This window comes from Adiantum capillus-veneris, chromosome 16 (genome assembly GCF_014529385.1).
Source record: "Adiantum capillus-veneris isolate H3 chromosome 16, ASM1452938v2, whole genome shotgun sequence".
Taxonomy (NCBI): Eukaryota; Viridiplantae; Streptophyta; class Polypodiopsida; order Polypodiales; family Pteridaceae; genus Adiantum; species Adiantum capillus-veneris.
Genome location: NC_140946.1, coordinates 100,672,484 through 100,698,254, shown reverse-complemented (window position 1 = coordinate 100,698,254; position 25,771 = coordinate 100,672,484). Strand labels below are relative to the sequence as shown.

At 43.3% G+C, this 25,771-nt stretch overlaps 1 long non-coding RNA gene and 1 pseudogene across 1 annotated transcript; one reads left to right on the top strand and one right to left on the bottom strand.

Annotated features, from left to right (window-relative positions):
* Nucleotides 1-2,606: 2,606 nt before the first annotated feature.
* LOC147439540 (uncharacterized) lies at nt 2,607-6,791 on the bottom strand. The gene is made up of 2 exons (XR_015184472.1): nt 4,504-6,791; nt 2,607-3,592 (listed from the first exon to the last, which is right to left on the bottom strand). It is a non-coding gene; the product is annotated as an uncharacterized LOC147439540 (long non-coding RNA).
* Nucleotides 6,792-23,701: 16,910 nt separating this feature from the next.
* On the top strand, nt 23,702-24,710 carry LOC147439539 (BURP domain-containing protein 3-like; annotated as a pseudogene).
* Nucleotides 24,711-25,771: the final 1,061 nt, after the last annotated feature.

The following is a 25,771-nucleotide window of genomic DNA, read 5'->3' as shown; positions in this document are numbered from 1 at the left end:
TCCAGAGAGTTGTTCGTAAGATTTGCGAGCAACACAACCTAAATTTCCGGTGGTCTCGAAGTGCAATGGGGTGCTTGCATGGGGCCGCCGAGGATTTTTTTGTAGAGCTTTTCCAGGACAGCTTCTCTCGGCCCACGCCCATAGGACAACATTGATGCCGCGAGACATCAACACACTTCGCCTTCTCAGGTTCAGGTATGACAAAACAATACCGCTTGCCGGTATTTCAGACCGAAAGATGGACAATATTCTTAGAATACCACCTATTGACAAGGTCAAAGTTCATGAAGTGTCTACACAAATGCATCGATACAGCACCGGTCTCAACACCGAGCGGGACACAACATAAGACGATAGTGAGAGATTGGAGCAGTTACACTTTGCCTTCTCAAGTTCAGGTATGACAAAACAATACCGCTTGCCGGTATTTCAGACCGAAAGATAGACAATATTCTTAGAATACCACCTATTGACAAGGTCAAAGTTCATGAAGTGTCTACACAAATGCATCGATTCAACACCGGTCTCAACACCGAGCGGGACACAACAGAAGACGATAGTGAGAGATTGGAGCAGTTATGCCTTGAGATGATGGAGGAACAAATGGCAGATGCCATCAGCGACGCCAACGCTGATGATTTGTCATTGATGTTTCCCTATTTCCATGTTGGCCTTCCTTTGTGGGGACGCATTCTGTATTTTCCTTATCACCCCCACGAGATTGCAATTTTACAGAACCGGACAAAGGAACTCACAGACTCAATCATCAATTGCTTGCTTTGGTGCGTGCTATTCTTTCTTTCACAATAAATTCTTTTAATATATTCAATTTTGTATGACACGAATTTCTTTACAGTTTTGTAGTTTCAAATTTGCCTTGGAATATGCAAGATGATGTCATCGTCCTTGACTCGAACCTCTCGGTGATGATGTCGTCGTCCTTGACTCGAACCTCTCGGTCGTTTTGACGGCCGAGGATACATCTTTAGTGGAAGTAGTTGACTGGTTCTAGTCAGTGAACATGGATACGGCAAAAAATTTTGTTCTGGCTTATCATGAAGGATACGCAATGTTTGCAATAGTGAAATTATTTTATCTTGAACTCTAATTTGTTGTGATGACATATGTTTTTCTTATGTTTATTTGTAACAGATCTCATTGGAGTCTTGTTCTCTTACACCTTGAACGAAACCGGTGCTACCTTGCTAATTCATCCCATGGATTTCATGGTGAAGTACGTAGGTAAGAGGTTTTGTATTTTGTTCGACATCTCATAGAATTTTGTTAAAAGTCGCTTATGAAATTTAATTGTATTTTGCGCAGATCTGTTCGGAAGCTTGTGTCTGCTCTTGAAGCTTTAACGCAAGAGCAAATATATGAGAATACGATTATTAGTTGCAAAGTCCTTAAGCAGGACGATGCCTACTCTTGTGGATGGAGGGTCTTATTCAATGCAGAAATTTTGTTAGGGGTCATGCTTGATGGAAGTCATAGAAGTGTAAGCATTTGACACTCGTCTACAGATTTGTATCTTAATAAGTTAGTAGCTATGTTAATAAACATGATGTTCTTAACGCAGGTAAGAAATTTGGCAGATTATTCAAAGGCTGATGTTTCTTCGTTTAGAAACAGAATGATTGAAAACTTGATCAATTCCGTGACCATGCGTCCAGACGGAGCACGTGATGCTTTTATCCCGCCAGCACCAAGGCCCACGCTGACAAGATACCCCGTGTCTGCCACACCAACACAAGCACATATGAATATCTCCGCAGATGCCTCCCCAACCCAAGCTCCCGCCAGCTCTTGTCCTGAAGAAACAGCTCCAGAACCCTCAAACCCCTCACCCAGCACCTCTCCTGCTCATGAAGCAGCTCCAGAGACCCCAAACCCCCCACCCAGCAGCTCTCCTACTCATGAAGCAGCTCCAGAGTCCCCAAACCCCCAAGACACCACCTCTCCTCAACCTCAACCAATAGCCCCCACATCACCGCACACACAAGATCAGAAAGAGATTATGAAATGTACTTTTGACAAATTGATTACAAGCAGTGGATCGAAATTTGACTTTTTTTTTTATTATGGTTCAAAGTTTACAGAATGTTGTGTACAGTTTTCCAAAAAAATGGGAGAGTGAGGATCCAATGGTGTTTGGTAATGTAGAGAGCTGGCTTTGTCGAGTAATCTTTGAGAATAGTATTTGAATCATTGTGTACAGTTAGTTCACTATTTCAAGTCTGTCTCACTGGTAATCTATGCACAAAGAGTCGTTTTTTCTTGTCTGTGAGGTACCTGCAATGCAACGTACGTGATAAGACATTGAGATACATGAGCACGATAGAAAAATCAACGTATAAAAGTAATACATGTAGCTTAGTACCTTTCACATGTTACACTTGAAAACAAATTTTGAAGGCAAATTGAGATCGGACTCATTTAACAGATCCTCTCAAACCTGTCTTAAAGTGACATTTGATCTAACCACAACAATTGTAAGCAAATAATTTGAAAACCATATCTCGATGGACATCAAGGGATTAAAAGCATTGTCACTTAAATCTTGATCCATAGCTACCAACTGACCATTCACTCGATGCCACCTCATGTAGTAGAAAGAAACTATAAAATTCTGTGATGCTATCATACACTTGCACACTACCGAGCGCTTGTCAACTTTGCACAAAATGCCTTCAGAATCACTGACATCCCAATTATCATCCAAAAAATCAAGGCAAGTTTGGGATTTGCATATGAACATGGTTTCTGTTTTTCTAACCTTCTAATCGTGGAAGAAATCTATAAAGACATGTAATGGCATAAATAGATTGACTCATACTTGCCTGCTTGCAATGTTTGGTTGCAAACACTTCAAAATTTCCTGATGAAGCTTGAGTTCAAAACACTCAGAGGTTTCTGAAGTTGAAACTGGCCACTTTGGGGATCTTGTTGGGGAAGAGGGAAAGGTTTCAAAGTGCCAAATCCATGGACAGAGCAAGGGGCGTTGTAAAAGTAGTCGTAAAAGAAAACTCCCCTCTCTACGAGAGCTCTTCTCACACTAGTTTTGTACATAAGTTCTCCCACCGAAGCATGAAAAGCATCAAAAATACCAATTATGTACTCAACTGGTTGCCAATCTTCTTTGTTAGAAGAATAAATATCTGCAAAAACAAAAGATAAGAGAATGGTCACAAGAAATAGTCAACAAAATAACTTGAAGGATCTTTAAAGACTTTTTAGCAATATAGTAGTCACACAGTTTGGTCTATGAGCAGGAAACCCCAAAGGTGACTGTTGTAGTCGTAGTTCGGAGTGCATATATGCATGCTCAATGAGCACCTCTTTCATTGTCTTTCTCGTTTGAGACAAGCGAAAATATTTCACACATCCTTTGTAGCTGTTGATGAATTCATTTGACATCCGTTTTCTTCTTCTTGTTTGAAGCAGAACCCAACTACGAATGGTGACTGTGGTAGACATCCAGCGACCATGGTCTAAGTCAAAGCTGTTGAATAGTTCCATAGATTTAACAGAGGCGGATGGTTGTCGTGGTCGTCTTCCTTCCATCTTTGCTTCTATTAGCTGCGAAGTGACACTACGCAAAAACGATAAAAGAAAAGAGGCTCACTAGTTTACACAAGAAGTAGTAGCTTGAAAAGTGTTCATCAAAAGGTGTGCCTCATTGAATGTGAGTTATGACACATTCGACGTTCGTCGCCCATGGCAGGGGAATAATTTGCACAAATCACGTCGTATCTTCTTATTCATATCTTTTTAACAAAAAAAACTCTTTTTTGAAAACGCACAAATTTGAGATAAAAATCAAATAAATTGGAGCTACCATTGTGGTGACTCAAACTCTATTGATCGAACAACATTCTCTCTCTAACGCCCAAAAAGTCCTTTTTTGAGTCCAAACTTTTCCTTATGAAGATGCTTAATGTACATGCCTTGGGACCCTGGAGGATATTGAAGTGCAGATTGAGGTTTCAAGGCAATGCACTTGTTTTTTTTGCAGCAGATTGTGTGACGATGGATTTTTGTTTTTATGCTATGCGGGGAAAGTTTTTCTTTTGGGTTTCGTGGTTCCTATGGTCAGCAACTAGCTTACAGGGCTAGCTTTCATTCAATCTCTTTAGGCAATCGAGATATCTTCACTTCTTTTGGATTGATATCACAAGAGAGGACTTGACGGCCATTTCGTGTGCAAGAGAGGCTATCTTCACTTCTTTTGGATTGATATCACAAGAGAGGACTTGACGGCCATTTCGTGTGCAAGAGAGGCTAGAGCATACTTGAGCTTGATAGAGCTTCTAGAATCAAGCTTAATGGTCAAGACGTGTCACGATTAGCTGGAGCATACTTAAGTTTGGAGAAGTTCATGATACAGGGTTTGAATCTATGGGGTTTGGATATGCAATGATTATGGAATAAAGATTTATGAAGTGCAACTACTAGATGATGAATCTAAATCATGGAGCAGATTGAAGAAGTTTGCACACATACCGGAGGCTGTGCAGGTTGAGAGGGGGTGGATGTCGTGTCCTTGCACTTCTACACTGGGAAATAGGGCTAAAAGACCGCAACATGATTATTTGTGAGATAAACTTTGCAAGGGTTTTTTTTGAAGTGGAATATGGTATGGGGTCCTCTCTAGCAGATGGCTGGAGTATTGGATGCGATGCAAGGGATATAGATGGTGGTAAATATGCATACAACTTGTATGGGGGCTTGTGGATACAGGGTGACAAAGACCCATGCTATAAAGAGCTACAAAATCCGCTTGTTTTTGGATCTAAAGGTGGAAAAGGCTTACATATACATGCTTTACAGGGGATGGCCACGGCCAATGCTTTATTTTTTATCTAACTGGCATTTATGGAGCACATAGGGAAGCTTTGAGCTTTTCATTTGACTCAAGAGGATCTCCAAACCAAGATGCAACAATTGGGGAGTTCTTTTTATGCTACATGTTAGAGCCTTGATGCTTGCCAACAAGCAATGTAGTGGTTATCCTATGGCATATTGTGGTATGCGGATCCACTCGCTGTACGGCCGGATGTTTCACCCATGGGACACTCTCATTAAAGCAAAAGTGTTTTGATTTTACTCAAGGTGGAGAATGATGCGGCAAAGGTAGATGTGGGCGTGGGAAACAAGGCAGAGCTGAAGTTTTTTAAAGAGAGAAGCCAGAATTAGTAAAAGGGGCTAATTAAAACAAAGTCAAGGCAGGATCAGGGAGTGGGGGAACAGTCGGCAAGTTAACTCAGGAGGAGGGCTCCATCTGGGTGCCATCAGTTGGAGGAGGTGGTCGACTTGAGGACAACGGTAACGGCATGAGAAGGGGGGGAGGGGGGAAGTTGGAGACCCGACAGCGGTGGTTGGCTGCAGTGGAAAAAGGAGGTGGAGTGGATGATGTAGAGGGCTTAAGAGGGGAGAGTGGAGGCAATGTACGAGGCCTTGGGGCATGATACAAAGTGCTGGGAGAAGGCTATAGCAGGCTGCTGGGCTGAATGCAAAGGACCGTAAGCAGGGAGTGCAAAGAAAAAAAGGGTGGGTGTTTCCAGCAGCTTTGGCGGGCCATGAAGACAGGTTGAGGTGCTGTCATCAGGTGAGATAGTCACCTGGTAGTGCATGGGAGAGGGCGATCAGAGCTGCAGCACGTAGAAGTGCTACGAGCACTGAAGGGGAGCTAAGGAAGCGGCCAGGAACGGGTTGAACGGAGAGTCGACCAGGGTGTGAAAAAGAGGGGATTTTCTAGGGTTATTTTACATAAAGGAGGAGACAGTAGGGTAGGTCGCACCAGTTGAGGAGGGACGTATGGGGGTCCTGCAGTTGAAGGAGGCCGTGGGAAATTGAGATGGCCAAGAGCTTCAATCAAGGGGAGGAGGTTCTAAAGTAGTGCAAGGGGAGGAGCTGCATAAGCATGTGTTAAAGAGCAATTGCAGTGGACCGGTCACTCAGGGATGCATGAGAAGGTGAAACATAGCAGAGAGGGCAAACGATTTGGGACTTTGTTTCATAAAGATGCTCATTTATGCTCAACAACGAGGGTGATAGCCGTGGGAGAAGATAACGGAGCAGGAAGGTGCTGAGAGCTCGATAGTTGTGGATCAGAGGGCCACGAAGGCAAGAAGGGTAGGGACGGCAGCGGAAGGAAGTGTTGGAGAAGATAACGGCCAAGGGTGCGCATAAAAAGGTGACATAGACGTGATCTTTCTCTGGCCTTCATAAAGCCCAAGCTCATATATTGGCTTCCATATCTAATTAATCTCTCTCTCAATTTTCATTAAGCTCCATTAGTCTCTTTCATGTAGAAGGGTGATAAATACAGGTATTTGCAAAAGATTTGGATATAAACAAGGTTGTTGTGATTTTGTGTCATGGTGCCTTGGTGGGTGTGCGTGGCTCTCCTCTTCAAGCATGACAATTATCTCTTTGCTACTCGCTTCTTTGATTACACCATCTTTACCAGACACACTCTCACAGCCAAGCATCTTGTGTGTTCCCGGCTAGACAAAAGACACTACGACACCGCTTTCAAGGGACATCAAGCCTCCGTTACTCCCTTGATTGGGAATTTGAGGCTTCATGTCCAAAGCTATGTCGACAAAGAAGATTTTTTTGTCGCTCCTCTCTAGCATGAGAATGCTATCCTAGGGTCACCATGGTTCAACAACATAGCTGCCAACATGAAGTTCCCTAAAAGGAGAATCTACTTCACCTACAAGGGAAAGAGCATGTATATAGATGCTAGTGAGTCTGGTCGTACTACACCACTTGTAAATTCACCTGCTTTTGATAAATCAATGAAGAGCTCAGTTTCTACGTACATGATTTTTGTCAAAGAGTCCCTAAAAGGTCCTAATATTTCATCAACTGTAAATGGTAGGATCAAGAAGAGTCAGACTTGTCTAATTTTCTAAAAGGATTCCAAGATGTTTTATCGTTGATACCCCTAGGGACTGACCTCCAAATCGAGAGGATGACAACTATCGAATTGAGCTCCTACCAAGAAGCTCACTGCCTAACAAGCTTCCTTATCGACGAGTTCCTTAAGCTCAACAAGAGGGGATCATGAGGCAAGTGCAAGAATTGGTTGACAAGGGGATGGTGAGGCCTAGCTCCTCTCCCTTTTGTTCTCTAGTCCTTTTAGTGCAAAAGAAAGATGGTACATATTGTATGTGTGTCGACTATTGAGCACTAAACCATATCACTATCAAAAACAAATTTCCCATGCCTCGGGTAGAAGATATGTTTGATAAGCTACAAGGATCTACCCACTTCAGTAGGATTGACCTTAAAAGTGGCTATCATCAAATAAGGATAGTGGACTTGAAGATATCTTAAAGACTGCGTTCCGTACAATGTTTGGTCTTTATGAATATCTAGTCATGGCTTTTGGCTTGACTAATGCACCAACCACGTTCAATCGTCTAGTGGAGAAACTCTTTAGACCCTATCGCATATTCATTGGAGTGTTCTTCAATGATATCATCACCTACTCCAAGTCCTTGGAGGAACAAAAGCAACATCCTTAAGTGATTTTTTGGTTGAGAACAAGATTTTTCTCAACCAAAAGAAAGGCGATTTTTTTCTTCACGAGATTCAATACTTGGTCATATTATCTCTCAAGATGGTATCCGAATGGATCCATCAAAGTTGGAGGTAATAAAAGCATGGTCCACTTCTAAGGAATCTACATGAGCTAAGAAGCTTTATTGGTATGTGTGCATACTATAGACGCTTGATAGAAAAATTCTCTCAAATAGTAGGACGATTACATGACTTAACAAAGAATAACATTAAGTATTCATGGATTTCTAAGGAGAAAAATGCTTTTGACAAGCTCAAAGAGAAGCTTATGTCCCAACCAGTCCTCATGATTTTGGATCTCTCAAAGCCATTTGAGGTCCAATGTGATTCTTGTGGTGATTGCCTTGGAGCACTCTTGCTTCAAGAAGGGCATGCCATAGCATATGAGAGTGGAAGGCTCAGTACGCATGAACGGATCTTTGGAATTTATGAGAAAGAGCCTTCAGCTATTCTACATGTCCTAGACACATGGAAGCACTATTTATTGGGGACTCCATTTCGTCTACGAACCGACCACCAAAGTCTCAAGTACTTCATGAAGCAAACCAAGCTTTCCGACCAAAAAATGAGGTGGGAAAATTTTATTTCGCAATTTAATTTCATATTTCCTGCATTGATGGTAAGCACAATCATGTGGCGGATGCACTTTCACGACGACCAAAACTTAATGTTTTGTCCATAGCAACTCACAATGATCTATCTTCTACGATAGATGAGTATGCTACTGACCCTGAATTTAGAGACACAATGTGAGCCCTTGCTTTGGGGAAGAAAGAGGAACCATTCACCTTGGAGGATGGCTATCTTCTCCACAGCAATAGGCTATGTGTTACCCACTCCCTTAGTGAGAAAGTTATGTATGAATCCCATGCTCCTCCCTATGCGGGGCATAAGTCATTTAGTCTACTCTCCTAGCAGTGGAAACGTACTTCTATTGGCCTACCATGAAAGTGGACATACAAGAGTATGTTTCAAAATGTGTGGTATGCGAAAAGACCAAGCAATGTTGAGGGAAGCAACCTGGATTACTCTAGCCATGCCTATTCCAAATTCACAATGGGAGAGTATATCCATGGATTTTATCTTTGGATTACCCAAGTCTATCCATGGGAATACGGGAATATGGACAATAGTCGACAGGTTTATCAAGCAAGCACACTGTATTCTTGTCAAAAAGACTATTAATGTACACCAAATGGAAACTCTCTTCATATCACATATTTTCAAACACCATGGATTGCCAACATCCATTGTGTCAGATAGAGATCCTAGAATGACCAATAATTTTTGGAAAGGTATCTTTGAAAATCTAAGTACAAGATTGATTTCTCTTCGGCCTATCACCCACAAACGGATGGGCAAAGTGAGATAGCCAATCTTACGATACTCGATCTACTAAAGACTTATGTTACAGAAGTAGATCAACACTCACAATGGGAGAAGTACTTATCTCTTGTAGAGTATGCGTACAATAATACTCTACATACTTCTATGAGAAAAGCACCTTTTGAAATCATTGAGGGAAGACCTAAAAGTCCCTTGCTACTTAAAGTACATGGAAAGATCTTCGTTGCCGATGAGTATAGCTGTGACCTACCAGCATCTTTTCAAAAGATTAAGGAGGCTATATCCATCTCTCAACAAAGACAAAAAGATGTTGCTGACAAGCACAAAAGGGCCTTAGCATTCAAAGAAATTGATTGGGTCTTACTTAAGTTTCCCAAGGCTTGATTGAAGCAAACGACGAGCAAAAATCCCACAAGCCATCAAAAGTATTATGCTAAATTAGCAAAAAGATGCTATGGTCCTTTTCAAATCTCGAAGCCAATCAATGAGATGGCTTATCACCTCAAGTTTCCCAACCATTGGCTCACAGACAATGCTTTTCATGTGAGTCTACTTAAGCCCTACAAAGGAGATCCACCTAGTAAACCAATTATTGAAGACCCTCCCAAAATCGAAGATCAAGAAGAGGTGCTACAACCCGAAGCTATTCTTCGGCATGAAGACAAGGTACTACGACATGGTAAGATTATCCTATGGTATCTTATTAACTTCAAATATTATCCTGGGAAGATGCTAGATGGCTGCAAGGAATACAATTTAAGGATAGTATGAACCTTGTCAATGCTTACAATGCTACATTACAGTAAGCAAATGTACAAATTTCTTTTGAATGACCAATGTTTTTATCTTACAAGACTAATTCTCTTTTTATTGTGCACAAATTTAAGTAGTATGCATACTTAGAATCATGTTTGTGATGACGATGTCTCTCAAACACCAAGTAGAATTTATCACTCTACTTGGGAGAATGAAATGGACTAAAGAACAGACATGTTTGCGGAACCTATGCCTCCCAAGCACGAAATGGATTAGTCATCCATCTTGGAATGATGTCGTAGGGTAAAAAGGGACCTCTACCCACTAGGAAACATTTACCAATGACTAAGGCTTTATCTCTTCTACTTCATAGTCAAGGACGACTATGATTTAAGGAGAGAGGTAATGTCATAAAATATAATATCTAACCAATCCAAATGATTTTTTCAAATTAAATTTATCATTTAATGTGGGAAAATAGACGAGAATAAGGGTTGGAATATAGACATGTGCTTACAGATCTATCTCAACACGGGGCCATTGGTAAAGGGGTCCAAATAAGAGATGGTATGTCAAAGAGAAAGCCTAGCCAATGGAGCTTTAAAAACCTTAGGGTTTGCTTCATTAAAGACCTCCAAAGGTTAGTGCTAAAAGTCCTTTGACCTTAGGTAAGCTAGGGTTGATCTTGGGGTGGGAACCCGGTCCAAGCTTGAGGTGCTTGTTGTGCTTGATGACTAAGGTGCTTGAGTGCTTGTCGTGCTTTCTGACTAAGGTGCTTGTCGTGCTTGTTGTGCTTGTTCACTAAGATGCTTGAGGTTGCATGGTCATCATCCCCTCGTTTTGGGAGGTAGCTCTCAAGGGATGTATTCAATAGAAAGATCTTCAAATCCCTTGAGGAACTTGGATAATTGTAATTACTTTTGATTGGTTATATCTTCTTTTGCTGAAACATTAGGTTCATTTTGAGAATCTTTAACAGAAACTATGTACATGGAAATAGAGCTCTTTATTGACTTATTGAAAGCTTACTATTGTACAATGTGGATGGTGCTACCCAACTCCTTAGCATCTATGTACATATCTTTTTCCGTGAACCTAAAGTAGATTTTCCTTTCTGGGAATTTAACATTGGCAACCATGCGATCAAACCATGATGCCCCTAGGATTACATCGTCATACTTGAGAGGAGAAGTGAAGAAATACTCCTTGTCCACATAGCTTTGGACTTGGTGCCACAATTTCCCAATGAAGGGGGTGACTGAGGCTTCTTACCTCTTGACAGCACCATCGGCCGGTACCCATCTCATATGCTTGGATGCCTATCTTGGTGGCCAACTATGTGGATATGAAATTGTGAGTAGAACCAAGGTCAAAGAGGATGAAAGAATTATGTTCTCTTACCTTTCCCCAAGCGTGACATAGAGGAGATCCTTTGTGATGAGCATCCTCTTCTTGAATTTTGACCAAGGTAGCTCTAGGAGGCTCATTACGTGTATTCTTGTGGGAGCACTTGAAACAACGGTTATCTTTTCGATAACGCTCTAGCTCTTCAGGAGAGAGTTTAGTTTTGCCTTTATAAACTCCCTTTTCCTTATCTTTGTTGTTGTTGTTGGTGTTGCCTTTGGGAGACTTTTGGACGTTGTCCTTCCCCTTAGGCTCATTACGGTCCTTGTTTTTCGTGGGCTTAAGATTTGTCTTAGCCCCTTGTTGGAAGTTGATTCTTCAAGCCACCATGGTATGGTGTATGACCGCACATATGATGCGTGGCCTTTAAGAGTTAACATATTCCTCCATATCCTTAGTTAAACCCACACAATAGTGTTGGCAGCCATGCGATCAAACCATGGATCCCCTAGGATAGCATCTTCATGTTGGAGAGGAGAGATGAAGAAGTCGTCTTTGTCGACATAGCTTTGGACATGAAGCATGAAAGGGAGTAACGGAGGCTTCTTGTCCCTTGAAATCTGCATCAGCCATTACCATATCTCCCATCTCAAAAGCTTAAATGCCCAACTTGGTGGCCAACTCCGTTGATATGAAGTTGGGAGTAGAGCCAGGGTCAAACAAGATGAAGGCATCATGCTCTCTTACCTTTCCCCAAGCATAGGAAAGTGATGATCCTTTGCAATGAGCATCCTTTTTTGGAGCTTCGATGGTGGAAGCCCTAGGAGTCTCATTGCAAGTATTCTTCTTGGGGCAAGAACGATAGCCGTGTCCTTGCTCCCCACACTTGAAACACTTGTGGTGCTTGTGAAAATATTCAAGCTCTTCAGTAGAGAGTTTGTTTTTAACTTTGTAAACTCGCTTCTCCTTGGACCGATTGTTGTTGTTCTTGTTGGAAGTACCTTGGGAAGAATTTGAACATTGGTTTTCCCCTTTGCATCATTTTTGTCTTTGTTTTCCATGGGCTTGACATTAGGTATAGCCCCTTGATGGAAATTGATGCGTGAAGAAACCATGGTGTGATGGATTACTTCACTAATAGTACCAGGCCATTGAGAGTTGATGTATTTGGCCATCTCTTCAGGTAATCCCGCACAGAATCGCTACCTTTGCTCGGCAAAGTCTATCCTTTGAAAGACAATAGCCTTGAGATGTAAATCCCAAAACTTATCTAATACTTGTGGATAGAATCATGAGAGAGAAGCTTCAAGCTGCGCAATTCGGTAAGCACTTTTTCCTTTGCATTGCTTGTAAGTAATTGCTTCATGATGGAAACTCGTAGAGTTTTCCATGTCTTTGGGGCTTCACCATTGCCACGAAGGCTAGCCCACCATTGACGAGCTAATTTTTGGAAGTGCATAGCGACATGGTATAGCTTGGAGGACTCTCTGAAGCCCTCGTCTCCAAAGGCCACATCAGATTTCTGGATGAAGGCCAACACTATGTCGGTAGCCATGCTAAAAAAAATATGTATGTACTTAGTGTAACCTTAGTTGCCACTCCTCTTAGCCTTTGAAAATCGGCTCTTAAGTATCTACACCCACGGCTCAAAGTGGCTAAATTATAGAGAGTAGAGGAGTAGGTCTAATAGCAGAGTTGCTGAGGGCTAGCTTCTTTCGGACTTCTTATTGCTCAATAATGGTAAAGCCGTAGGCAAGTCTAAAAAGACTCCATTATTAAGCCCAAAGCTCTCGAGGTGTGCACCATATCCCACATAGTGGGCTCAACAAAACCGATAATAGTTCCAAGTTCCACTTACCCTAATATATTTAACAACATCAACTATTTATAGGCTACTTAAGGACTTCTCTTCTTAAGTAAGAAAGAGAAACCAAATGCTTTGATACCAATGTAATGGAATTGGCCTCTTTAACTTGAGAGTAGCGGAAATTAATGAGAGTACTTTTGAGAAATGACTTTGTGAGCATAGCGGGTGAACATAATTGAAGATAGCAACATAATCATAGCAATTAGTTAACTTGGCATGAACAATACTTTTGCAAGAGAGATAATTTAGAGAACATGACAACAGTTGAGGACCGTATTTATGTGGAGCCGGTCCCCCCTCCAATAGGCATTTGTATTATGATTTCTCCCATTGAGACTTGTTACAATACACTACAAGAGGCTCTTCATATTAGCGACGCTCACACAGCGACGCTCAAAAAAAAAAATCCCGGCGTCGCTATGAGCGTCGCTATAAGCGTCGCTATGAGCGTCGCAAATTTCTTTGTAAATTTGCGACGCTCATAGCGACGCTTATAGCGACGCTCATAGCGACGCCAGCTGGGGTAAAAAAAATAACCGAGCGCGCCCAAAAACTCAGATCTCAGATCTGAGTTTTTCGGCGCCCTCAAGCAAAGAGCAGGTAACGCTCTCCCTCACTCTCTCTCTCTCTCTCTCTCTCTCTTTCTTCTACACACACACACACACACACACACACACACGAGGAGAGGAAGGAGAGCCAGGTATGCTCCTTCCCTCTCCTCATTCTCATGTTCCCTTCCCCTCTTTCTCTCTCCCTCTCTCTCTCTCTCACACACACACATACACACACACACATAGTGTTTTTGAGAGAGAGAGAGAGAGAGAGAGAGAGAGAGCGAGAGAGAGTACAAACAAAAACAAAAACGCACACACATACATAAACAAAGAATGCACACACACATTGAGAGAGAAAAAGAGAGAGAGAGCATGCATAAACAAAAAACGCACGCATTGAGAGAGGAAAAGAGAGAGAGAGAACATGCATAAACAAAAAACGCACACATTGAGAGAGGAAAAGAGAAAGAAAACATGCATACGATCCAAAAAAACGCACACACATTGAGAGAGAAAGAAAGAGAAACTAAGGGAGCGTCGTAGGAAACTAATTAAAATTAAAAGACCTAAAGATCTAGCCGACGAGGAGTTGAACTGAAGACCTATTATTCAAGAGAGAAATGGCATAATCAATCTATCATACTTGGCATGGGTGATAGAAAGGTTATACCATTTATCTCTTTTTATTGGCACACACATCCACACACGCGCACACACACAGGAAGAAGAGAGTTATAACGTCGTAGGAAACTATCTTAAAAGACGTTAAAGATTAGGTTATATGTAGACTTACATTAAATTAGATTTAGGTTTATTTTTAACTAGATTTACGTTTATTTAAGCTAGATTTAGATTTACGTAATATTAGATTAGATGCGGGTCTCCATAGACTGCGATGCCTGCATGAAGCGGGTGAAGAAAGCCCTCAATGGAATATAGGGTATTGCTGCCTTCACTCATGGTGGGCTCCGTCGATCCAAAAGTACTGGTGAAATGTCTTCAGAAGATAGGGAAGAAGGTGGATCTTCAGGGCGGCAAGAGTCACTACATCCCCGACACAATGACCATCTAGACAACCTCTAGTCATTAGACTTACGTTAAATTAGATTTAGCTTTATTTTTAGTTAGATTTACGTTTATTTAGATTTACGCTTATTTACGTTAGATCGAGTCCACGCAAGAATTACTTACGGTTTAGGGTTTAGAGTTAGACGAACAGTGAAAAGATCTACTGTGAAAAGATGTTAAGATGAAGTGAAGTGCTACAGCTAGAGAAGAGGCAAAGGGATTTTGTCCACTACATGCAGTATCATGTAGACGTGGGTGTCTAGATTTCTTGTACCCACAAATATAGGTATTGACCAATAAAGACGAGATTATAACCCGGTGGTTCTGATCTCCGTGCACCTCTAGACCGAGGTGTGCGGGGATTGGACATGACTAGAGAATGTGAGGTAAAGAGAGAGAGAGAGAGAGAGAGAGAGAGAGAGAGAGAGATAAGACGAAGAATGCCAATAGAATATTAAATGTGTTGTCCAGGTTATAAGTTTTTTATCCTCATTATGAGTAGCGACGAGGATGTGGGACCGTCCAACCGAAACACCTATCTCTCAACGAGGGTCTTATGTCCTTGTAATCAATGCAAGCATGCTGTGCGACGGACAAGACGTGTTTCTTTGCAGCACGTTCGCGAATTTGGCGAGTTCGATCCATCTATTATAGATCGAGTTGTTGCCAATTATAACTCGTCGGACTCTGACGCTGGCCAACAAGCAGCAATCTTGCAACCCAATAGACGTATTCGCAGGCGCTTTGGTCAAGCAGCATATGTGAGGCCACAAGATGTAGCCTCTGACAGCTCGGGGGATGATCATGCAGAGCACATTCCCAACGAGGCAATGTTTGAGCCCGAGATTGATGAAATGATCGAGACGATCATGGATTCAGAAAGGCTTATCTATGATGATATGAAAAGTGAAGCCGATACATCATTGTATAATGGAGCACGTATGTCTAGATTGAAAGCACTCCTGGTTCTTCTCAACATGCAGGCAAAGTTTGGATGGAGTGACACTAGCGTCACAGCGCTTTTCAGGTGATCTATTACAATTAGTTTACTTTAATAGAACTCTAAATGTATAATGATCTGATAGATTTTTACACGACTGTATCATATTTTTATGTTGTGTAGATTGCTGAAAGAGCACATTCTACCAGCTGACAATGTGATGCCAGATTCCCGAGATGAAGCAAGAAAGATTTTGCGAAACTTGGGGATGGATTACAATTCTATCCACGCTTGTCCTAATGACTGCATTCTTTTCAGAGGGGAATACACAGACATGGAGAAGTGTCCGAAATGTGATTCCGAAAGATATCGAGTAGATCTCCACGGGACAAAAATTCCACAAAAGGTTTTGCGACATTTTCCTTTGCTTCCTCGCATCAAGCATTTCTTCGAATGTAAGTCCATGGCCGCCCTAGCATCATGGCATGAGGAGAATAAATCTTCGGATGGTGTGCTACGAATTCCTGCAGATTGCGCAGCCTGGAAACATATAGATGGAACATGGTCGGATTTTGCCAAGGAAGCTCGAAATTTGCGCTTAGGCCTGGCTATGGATGGCGTAAATCCATTTGGTCAAAGATCAACATCTTACAGTGTATGGCCCGTTGTCATCGTCAACTACAACATTCCCCCGTGGTTGACTACGAAGAAGGGGCACCTATGGCTTGATTGTGCCAAGGCGATATAAAGTGGGGAATATGGATGTGTATCTTCGTCCACTATTGGAAGAGCTACAACAATTGTGGATTGGCATAGAGGTGGTGGATATGAGCCGACACACAGGACGACGGAATGCTTTGATCAGAGGTATTCTAATGTGGACCATGCATGACTATCCCGGGCTAACAGAATGCTCAGGTGATCTATTGACACTCCTCTCTCAGACACTGTAAATCTTGTTTTTCCCCATAGTTGATCTATTATCATGTGTATACATGCAGGGCTTCAAACAAGCGGATACAGAGCATGTGTCACATGTGGACCTAGACTGAATGCACGTAGGGCACCCTCACTGAAGAAGCAAATCTACGAAGGTCATCAAGCGTATCTTCCGGAGAATCATGTGTTACGCGACGGCTTTTTGGGAAGAGAGCCACCAAGGATGTCTGCACAAGCATGGTTAGAGCAGAAGGAGATGTGCGATGACGGATTGCCTCCAGGGATGAAGAGACTATCTCTATGGTACGAGTTACCATACTGGCCCCGACTCGTGATCAATCACTTGCTCGATCCAATGCACATATTCAAGAATGTGGGTAATCTACTATGGGACCATTTGACCGGCAAGAAAGATACTTTGGGAGCCAGAGTTGACCTTAGAAATGTGGATCGTATGGAGCAATATTGGCCGCAAACAGCGTCTGATGGATCGATAAAACTTCCTAAAGCACCATGGATTTTCACAGGAGCCCAAGAACGCAAAGTAAAAGAGGCCATTCGATCTTTGCGGACCCCCACTGGCGTAATGCACTCGCTCCGAACGTGTTTTACTAAAGAAGGAAAGCTTACCGGTTTGAAGTCACACGATTGGCATAAAATGTGTCAGGTACGTTCATAGTGGACTTTAATATCATTGCATAAAATGTGGACTTTAATATCATTGCTGCACATACTTTACAGTTTATTTTACCGGTTGCCATTGAGGGATGTTTGTCTCTCGACATCCGTAACACAATCTACAAACTTGCAAAGCTGGTGCAATGGATCTCACAAAAGGAGATCGACGTAGACTCCATACCATTCGCCAAACTAAATGCTGCGGAGCTTGTGTGCATGTTTGAGAAACATTTTCCTACTACAATGCTAACCATTCAGGTGCATCTTCTTATTCACATAGTTGATGAGGTGGAAATAGCTGGCACAGTTCATTCCAGATGGATGTTCTTCTTAGAGCGTTTCATGAAAACGCTTAAGGGATATGTGCGTCAAAAGGCACGTCCGGAGGGTAGCATGGCAGAAGGTTGGTTGGTATCAGAGTCCCTAGTGTACATTGGAGAGTGGCTAGACGGATTTGATAAATCCCGGGACACGCTATGGCGAACCATAGATGATGAGCGCATATCTGGGATTGTCATGTGCAATCTCGGTGTTGAGAAGAAGATGACGGAAGATCTAGAGGCTAAAATCAACCGATTTTGCATGCTTCACAATCCAGTGATGCAAAAGTGGATTTCACAATATGAGGATGCAAAGCAAGAGCGACAAAGGGCACGAATCGAGTGGAGACGGGGAAGACGACCACCGATGCACTATCCAGCGGTTCTGGAGAGCCTACCAACCTTCATGAGCTTAAGATGGTTGCACAACCAATTGAAAAGCGCACAACAATGCGGTGACGAAGTGACTGAAGAAGAGTGGGAGTACTCTCGGGGTTGCGCGACCAAGGTAAGTTTGCAATGTACGACTAGCAAGTGACTTTATTTATAAACGTTTGAACGGCCACTCATAATCTTTGTTCGTTGTAGTATAAGTCATACACAGCAGCATGGTGTAAAGGTCGACATTTTAGGGTGGAACGAATCGACAAAAAGCGTTTTACTCAAGATTGTGGAATCATGGCAAAATTTGAACAGTCTAGTCGACGACGTTCCTCTGATGCAGATCCCGTGGTGGCGGAACTCACTTACTTCGGCACGCTGCAAGAGATTTTGAGGATCGATTACAGAGGATTTTTTGTCGACTTGTTCGACGTGCAATGGTTCAAGATAATCATGGAGGGTCGAAACGCTACTGTGCGTAGAGGAGAGTCTGGTTTTCTTGAGGTGGATTCTACTAAGAAATGGACTGACCTAAGAGACACTTTCGTACTACCCGAGCATTGTGAACAAGTAAGTATATAAATAGTTAACATCCCCCTTTTACAAGTTATGTGCTTGAAAGCTCTCATGTAAGTTATGTGGCTCTGGCAGGTAGTATTTCATCCTACAAAGTCTACATCAAACTGGTGGTACGTCATAGAGGTAGCCCCTCGTAGTGCAAGGACGTATGAAGGCTACCATGTGCCAATCACAACGACATCAATGGAGGAGATCAGAGAAGATGCTCAATCAGAAGCCGCTGCGGTGGTGCCAGACGAGCATCAAGATGCTACTACTCTATATGGGGTGCATGCAGAGGAGCTACAAAATGAAACAGAGGATATGTGTTTAAACGGAGAGCTCTATATAGATATAGGAAGTTATGCTGAGTTATGCGAGGATGAGAGAGAGATCTCTTAAAGCCACAAATATTGTATTTGAACAATTTTGCTCCGTGCTGTAAAAGCTCTAGTCTCTAAGTAGCTTCCATGGTGTGTAACGCTCTTTTCTACTCGCGCTCACATCTTTTGATTGAAAATTCTGAGTTTTCGACTTGCCTCTTCTATCACTCGATTCATTGCGTCATTGTATTTATATGCGTCATTACGTCATTGTATTTAATGGTCTTTGCGTCATTGTCTACTCTATTCATTCAATATTAAGTTTAAATATTCGTGTGTTTAATGCAGGTATGGATGATGAGGAGTTTCTTTCTTCTTTGTCACCGCAGCAGAGACAGTGGTACGTGGAGCGTCATCGCTCTGGCGCATCATCGCGCGTTCCTACACCATCCGCATCTCCCTCTCTTTCGAAGCATTCGGCGCGCTCCGAAGCTTCGGCGTCGACGAGACGAGCGTCACACTCGTCTAGACACCGGCGCTCTAGTGGTGACGGTGGCGGTTGTTGTGGGGATTCCGCCACCGATGCCTCCACACCGCCTCGTGTTCGACGAGGCTCTTTACCCTCCCCTTCTTTGCCCGCCCCCACACCAGCCACAGCATCGCCGTCTACGCCAGGTTTTGCACGGCTGACTGTTCCTAGAAGCTACACACCTCTACCTACTCCGCCAGGAGCCACCCCACTCGACACTCCTCACTTCGGCGCCCAGACGCCGGTGGAGACACCTGACGTCCGTACCCCCATCGACACGCCGCTAGAGACCCCTGCCGGGACACCCAGGTTCACGCGTCACCGGCCAGAGGGCTTGCCTTACTCCGTCGACATCAGCGGCGGCATCATCATGGATGATGACGGCAAGAAGGTGATCTCGCGCATGCGTGGTCTTTGCTCTCAGCTGTTTAGACACTATATACTAAACAAATGGAGTGAAGTACCAAGTGATTTAAAAAACAGAGTCATCAGCATACTTCATGATGAGTTTCCCGTTCCAACACGGGATCAGCGCTTCAATGAAGACCTGATGAAGATTCGAATGCGCGAATACTACAAACACAAGCGTTCCGAAGTGCAAAAAGCAATCAAGAATGGGTGGAATAGGCCAGATTGGCTGGCCAAAGAAGATTGGAAGAATGCGAAGAAAGCAGCGCGCGAGAATCCCGACAAGTGGAAGCAACAAAAGGATGCAGCCAGAGCGCGAGTAGAGGCAGGGAGCTCGCACCACTTGGGGAGCGGTGGATGGGCATCATTTGAGGCCGATTTTGTAAGTCTTTTCACATTGCTCTTTATGCATGTTCGATAGTTTAGGGTTTATGAGTTTTTTAGTTCTAACATAATGAAATCTTTGTATGTTTTGACAGTGGTCGATGACAGGACGTGATCCCACACCGTACGAGCGCGAGTACGCAGGCAGGAAGGGCTTAAACGCCCTGATGGACATTCTCAGTTCTCGCGGCGGCATGGTTAGTATTAGGGTTTACTCTTTTTTATTTTTTGTATTGTTTTATAAATGTCGTTATATGTTTATATTTACTGAAAACTGTCTTATTGTCTTTTTTTGCAGAATCCGACAGATACGCCGCTTGGACGCGATGAGACGTCTGATTAGACGACGTCAGTTTAGCCGTAGCTAGATAGCATTAGTTTAGGGTTTCTCATAGCTTATGTATCATGAGACGGATTTTATACGTCTTTTTGAACCATGTATATTATTACATTTGTCACCGCAATTCCTTTTGCCAATCAATTCTTTATGCCTATGATGTTGTACAATTGTCATTATTACATTTGCCAATCAATTCAGTTTGTCTATGATGTGTACAATTGTCAATTTTGCAAACAATGCGTCTTGTGGGTGACTATTTTGGGTCTATTATTTACCTTTGCACTTTTTTTAAAAAGTGAATCAAGTACAATATGGTTGATGGGTGGCAGGGCATTCAATGCCCTGCCACCAAAAAAATATTCTCTCAGGCGTCGCTATAAGCGTCGCTATTTATGGCTCTATAGCGTCGCTATATGCGTCGCTATACTCTTCTGTGAGAGCGTCGCTATAGGCGTCGCTATAGGCGTCGCTATGAGCGTCGCTATATAGCGACGCCTATAGCGACGCAGATAGCGACGCTCTCGTAACGACGCTTTTAGCGACGGTTATAGCGACGCCGGGGGTTATAAAAACCCAGTGTATTTCCGTCGCTAACAGCGTCACAAGAGCACACAACCTCTTGTAGTGATACAATCTTTGTGTTCCTTGTGACCTAGGTGATGCAATGAAGATGGAAAGCTTCATGCATCACAAGCATAGCATAAACTTGAAGAAAGATTTAACTATCCCAAGTCTCAGTCCCAAGACCTCAAACACCTTCGAAGGTGGAGAGAGCTAGCATGGAATGAGGGTAGGGAAGAGGAAGAAGAAACATTTCATAGGAGGAACAATTAGTTCCTCACTTATCATAACTCTTCTTGCTAGCATACATAATAGCACAGTACTGAAGAAGAAGGATATGGAAAGCTTAAGCATTGAAGCATGGCTCCCGATTGGATTTGCACTCCATAGCCAAGAGTGTTGGTGTAGGCTCTCAACCTCTACTTGCTTGGAGAAGGAGAGGAAGCTCTTGCACTTTGCATAGCACACAATGAGAGTGTGTGTGGGTGAGTATACCCCCTAAGCAACCCCGTAGCTTTCTTGGTCGACCCCCCCTTGTAGCTCATGCTTGAAGATCATTGGACCCCTCCAACCTAGCCAATCACAAGCAGGAGGTATTACAAGCAGCAAGGGTAGCCTTGGGACAAGTGTCCCCCTTTCCCCTTTGAGAGAGAGGACTTGATAAATGAAAAATAAATTAATTAAATCTCCTAAATTATCATTGGACCCCTTGGGTGGCCAACCAATAGGCTTCAAGGACACCATGAGGGCAACATGAGGAGAAATTTGACAAGTTTCCCTTCTGATTTCTTTGTACCATGCATGCCTTGTGTGAGTGTGTGGGTGTTCTCTCTCATCCCCCCTCTTGTAGGGCTTGCCCCTTCCTTGTAGGGATTTCATGTTGACCTTTTGACACCTCAAGCCCCTCATGCATAGGCCTAGTTCCTACCACAACCTTGGCCCTTAAGCACTTTAAGCTTGGGTAGGGTTCTCACCTCAAGTGCAACCCTAGCATCTCAAGCATGTCAAGCACCTCAACCATCTCAATCATCAAGCACCTCATCATCAAGTACCTCAAGCATCTCAATCATCAAGCAGGACAAGCACCTCGAGCTGGGTCAAGTTCCTGCATCAAGCTCCTAGCTTATCTAAGGTTAAAGGACATTTACACACATTATTGGAGGTCTTTAATGAAGCTAACCCTACGTTCTTATGCTCCATTGGTTAGCCTTGCTCTTTGATAGACCATCTCTCATTTGGGCCCCTTTACCATTGGCCCCGTGTTGAGATCAATCTATAAGCACATGTCTATATCTTAACCCTTGTTCCCGTTTATTCTCCCACATTAAGTGATCAGTTTAATATGAGAAAATCATTTGGGTTGGTTAGATATTAGATATTAGATTTTATGACAATCATAACACCTACCGTGGTATGATCCCTCCTAATATATAAGAATATGATCCCTTCTAAGAAAGAATTGAGACCCAATGAAAAGAGAGCTTCTCTCTTCTCTTGGAAAAATGTCTTAGAGACATTCCCAAACTGTAGACTACCGTATAATTTTTAAGCTATACCCTTGGATGCGGTTGGGCAAAGGGTATACCTTGCTTGGGGTGGAAGTTATCCGTTACTACTTGCAAAATCACATTTGCCAACTCAAGTATGATATACCTCTCCAAAGAATGTCTCTCATCATGTTGAATAACATGAGAACAAACAAGGGAGAAAGCTCACACCTACATATGTGAGAAGACCTCTCTCATGATCATAATACCATAGTACCAAATTCTTTTTTGGCTAGTGAAATAAATCCAAGCTTATCCTTAACCTTGATCGAATGCAATTCAAAAGACCATTATCAAATGAATGCGTTCTTTTAGAGTATCAAATGAATGCGTTCTTGTATAGGTTAATCCTCCAAATTGAGGAGTTATCCTTGTATCTTGATTGTTTCTACCTCAATACCATCTTCCCACATCGTACTTTTAAGAAGTTTCCATGAAAGACTACTTTTTAAGTATACAACATTATCAAAGACAAAACTAAATTATCATAGACCATATAAATATAACGAACCATACTCTCAATGATATAGCATAGCATCATTGATATTGTCAATAATACCAAGAGTGACAGTAAATTTAGAGAGCTTAATGCCTCGTGATTCCATCTACGCATAAGTGGCCCATTTCCACGAGTTTCATACTACAAAACAGTTCCACAACATGTGTCTCATGGTTTATGCTCTACTACATCTGCAACATTTACTGTTGGGCATGTTCTTGCACAGTTTTTAATCTTACACGCAGAGGCAACGAGGGCAGTATTGAATTAATTAAAAGGAAAGACGAAAGTACAACAGCCCCGAAGGATTCAGGAGCCAGCGGCCCCACGGAGATGTCAAAGTTTGAACTTTGACGACATCTCCAATGACATCTCTATATGTTAGCACCGAGGAAGCCAAACAGCTCCGATGAGGCAAGAACATTATCTAGTACTGTGGACGGTCCACTCTCTCTAGTCTCTGTGTGTCGCAATCAGCGAGGTCTACAGGACGCTACAGTACTAGACTCTCCACATGAAGCTGGCCGCCTCGACAGAATCCTTAATCCAACTATTCTACAGATAGTAAAATATATAAGCTGGCCGCCTCGAGAGAATCGGCCAGAGGAGCAAGAATATTTGTCGTCTGTGGCACTCCATAGTACATATACATCCTTGATAATTCGGAGCAGCAGTGCACAGTTGTCAATACCCTAGGCACAGCTTTAGTTGATCAACAGAGTTAAAATGGCGGCCTCCACCTGGCAACGTCAGCGTGCCCTGCTCATGCGCCTGTCATGCGCCGCCGCATTAGTGCAAGCATCCATATTATTATTCGCCTCACTCGCAGCGGCAGAAGGACTGCTGTCCTCAGGCCTAGCGTCACTCAAGTCCCCTCTTTCCGCAGGCCAGGTGGCTACCTACACGCAGCAGCTCACCTCCTCCGGCCGCTTCACCAATACTAAGGAGTTCTGCGGCCAGGCCCGCATCCTATGCGGTGCCACGGCCTCGTCCTCTCGCCTTCAACATCTGCACGCGCATGTCCAGGCACCGTAGGCTGCTGGATGACTCCATCCTTCAATGCTGTAGCAAGCATGCGGCGGAAGCCGTGACCACCCTGAAGCTCTTCTTCACCCGCTTCAACGACATGCAGCCCGAAAATACGATCACAGTCTCCGAGCCCGAGTTGCTAGGGTCGTGCCTCTCCACCTCCAGGTCCTTCCTGCCCAAGCCCATCTCCAACCTGCTCCCCATGTCCGTCAACGAGATGCCCAGCGTACTCAGCACACTGGACATCGCGTCCACCTCCAACATGGCCACCAACCTGCAAATGTGCAAGGACAAGGATCCCAAGGGCTTCAATGATCGCACGTGCTCGTTTTCCCTGGAGGACCTCACCTCCTTCGTTACCAGCAGGCTGGGCACCAGCACACCCAAGTCCATGGAGTTCTTCTACGATGCCACCATCGTGGACCAACCGCTCACCATCCTGAGCCTAGACCTGGTCAGCCCCGCTGGCACCAAGCAGTACTCCTGCCACACCATGTCCTTCGCCTTCACGGCGCAAAACTGCCACAACCTGCCTAGCACCAAGATCTACAAGACGTCGGCCAGTGTCACCGACAAGATGTCAGGCAAGACTACCACCTACGACAACCTGGGCGTTTCCTGCCACCTGGACACCAACGGCTTCAGTCCCAACCACCCAGCCATGCGCAAGCTCAACATCAAGCCCGGTCAGGGCGAGGTCTGCCACCTCCTCGTCAATGCTGTCGTCTACGCCGCGCCCTCCTAAGCTAGCTCAAATTATATAATTATATGATATCTAGCTATAAGTTGGTGGCAGCGTATTATATGATAACATAAATATAGTGAAGAACGATGAACTGAAAGTATACTATATGGCTCCAATACAGTGAAGGCTATAAATATTTTTACTTTACTTTTTTTTTCATCTAGCACCTAATCACCTCCATGTTGTTCTACATGTCAACCACTCCCAAGAAGGTCTTCTCCAAGTGTCTCTCACTCATTTTGAGCTACTGCTCTTCTTGGTGCAAAGCTAGGGCGCGGTTGAGTGCATGCGACAATGCCGTAGCTCATGATCATTGTCGTTAGTGAAAATCCTTCAAAGACTTCTCGTCGATGTGTGCACAATGAGGCAATCGTATGTGTGTGATAACAATGAACGAGATCCTTTAATGGCTCCAATAAAGTCAAGGCTACAAACATTTTTACTTTACACTTTTTGTCATCTATCACATGATGACCTTCAGGTTATTCTAGATATCAACAATCACCTAAGGTTTGGGGAAAGGTCGCCTTTGTCTCTCGCTCATTTTGAGATAGTACTCTCGTTGGTGTTCAGCTAGGTCCAGTAGAGAGAACCGACAGAGAAAAGATACACATTTTGTAGCCAACACATTGGCATGCAGAAGGTATGTGGAGGCTTTAACACAAATGGACCATAAATGAGATGTAGACACCTCCCATGTCAACACAAAAAAACTATAAGTGCATGGCAAGGGTGATGTGTTGGTGCTTGATGGCGTGAGTTCATGTTCAATTGGGTGATAAGGTTGCGAGAATGCAGACTAGCATTCTTTGATAATGGCTAACCCCAAACACTCGTATGGCTTCACAAAAAATTGTGCAACAAATTGTGCCAACGGAGCTTGTCCTTCAAGAGGTAATGATGTCATTGCAAGAGGCTTCTTTTCTCCTTTATGGAACCATGACTTGGCAATCAAAAATGTTTGTTTAGTTACCATTCTTGTAATTAGGGCTCTCCATCTTTGTGGATTGCCTTGATTACTCAAAATGTTTGCTAAGCACCCATTCACGACATCTCTTTTT